Source organism: Dipodomys spectabilis, unplaced genomic scaffold, assembly GCF_019054845.1.
Source record: "Dipodomys spectabilis isolate Male_0828 unplaced genomic scaffold, ASM1905484v1 ptg000002l, whole genome shotgun sequence".
Classification (NCBI taxonomy): Eukaryota; Metazoa; Chordata; class Mammalia; order Rodentia; family Heteromyidae; genus Dipodomys; species Dipodomys spectabilis.
The window spans coordinates 46392835-46394522 of NW_024870679.1; the positions used below are offsets into that span (position 1 = coordinate 46392835).

A 1688-nucleotide genomic window follows, 5' to 3' on the forward strand; every position below is an offset into this window, starting at 1 on the left:
CACTCCTCTCGTGGTGCTTAGATGCCCCCCACCCCCTAGTCTGGGCTGGGGTGCCACGCGGGGCCTCCCTCCCGCGGAGAGCCCGCAGCGGGCTCGGGCCAGGCCCGCGGAGCGCAGCCGCCGCCCTGCGCCGCGGAGACCAAGGCTGCCATCTAGTGGGCGTGGCGGGCGGTGCGGCAGGACCGAGCCCGGCGGGACAGCCGGGCCGAGGCAGGGGCTTGGGGGGTGGGGGGGGCGGGGTGGAGATCCGCGGCTTCTCCGCTGGGGACCCGGAGCCGGGACTCCAACTTCCACACCTCATCGCCACCCCATCGCCCAGCTCTCTTGGCATCAATTCCCCCCATCTCGTGGGCAAAAGTCCAAGGGGCTATGAGTCCGGGTCGTAGGGACCCGCGAGCCCCAGGAGCAACTTGCTACCCTGGCCCACCCCTGGGCAGGAAAGCGCGAAGGTGGCCCCGAACCGCGGACCCCCGGAGCGCGCAGGAGGCGCCAGGGAAAGCCCTCACTGAACAGCAGGATCCTTTTCTAGGAATTGTAAACCCAGAATTGTAAATAAAATGCTAATGATTTATTCCTGCTCAAACTCCGGGGGCTGCGTGGCAGCTTTTGAAGACAATTCCAAGTGTGGCTTTTCAGGAAGGCAGGCCTCCCCGCGGCGCCTTCCCGAGCTCTGCTAGGGCTTTTCCCGCTTGGCTTGAGGCGCAGGACGGGCTGCAGACAGCTGTAGCCTTGGGAGGAGACCTGGGAATTGGGCCTCTGAGGCCTGGATGGGGTCAGAAGAGGACCGGCCCTTTGCCTTCAATATTCCAGTGCACAGACACCTCAGCTTCGTTCCTTCACCCAACGCCCCTCGCGACCTCCCCAAGACCTTAGCTCCACAAGGTGGTAGCTGAAGCAGTCAGGAAAGGCTGACTTTAGAAGCAATTCTTTCTCTTTCTTCTTTCTTTCTTTTTCTTTCTTTCTTTCTTTGAAGCAGTCCTAGGATTCACACTGAGAGGAAAGGCTGACTTTAGAAGCAATTCTTTCTTTTTCTTCTTTCTTTCTTTCTTTCCTTCCTTCCTTCCTTCCTTCCTTCCTTCCTTCCTTCCTTCCTTCCTTCCTTCCTTCCTTCGGTCCAAGACAGGAACTCGAACTCAGGACCTTCTACTTTCCTTCATTGGCTAGCACTCTACCAGCTGAGCCACGCCTCCAATCCCCTCAGAATTCTACACATCCATTCATACTTAAAAATTACAGCCATGTGCTCACTTCAGCAGCACATATACTAAAATTGGAACGGTTACAGAGAAGATTCACACGGCCCCTGCACAAGGATGACATGCAAATTCGTGATCCTTTTTTTTTTTTTTTAAGAAAAAATGATAGCCAGCGTCTTGAAGGAGAAAAATATACATCGGTCTGTAACTTCCAGGATGGATTTCTAGAACAATTCTAGGGGACTCGCCTCTGCCCCACCCTGGGAGGGTTGTCTCTAACTTTCTCTGCAAGCTTGGATGGTGCTAACTTCTGTTAAGGCATTTCTTTGTGGTGAGCTATAAATACATTGATTGTTACTTATTAATGAATTTTTACAACTTAAAAATTATCAAGCAGCCTGCAACCTGGCTCTGTGGCTCCTATCATTAGACAGCTTCCTAACCCACTGGGTAAGGTAAAAGTCACCAAGAAAACAAGAGTCCAGCTGACTG

At 54.1% G+C, this 1688-nt stretch overlaps 1 non-coding gene across 1 annotated transcript; it reads left to right on the forward strand.

Moving 5' to 3' along the window:
* Nucleotides 1–1240: 1240 nt before the first annotated feature.
* LOC122113145 lies at nt 1241–1348 on the forward strand. Its single transcript, XR_006148390.1, has one exon. It is a non-coding gene; the product is annotated as a U6 spliceosomal RNA (small nuclear RNA).
* Nucleotides 1349–1688: the final 340 nt, after the last annotated feature.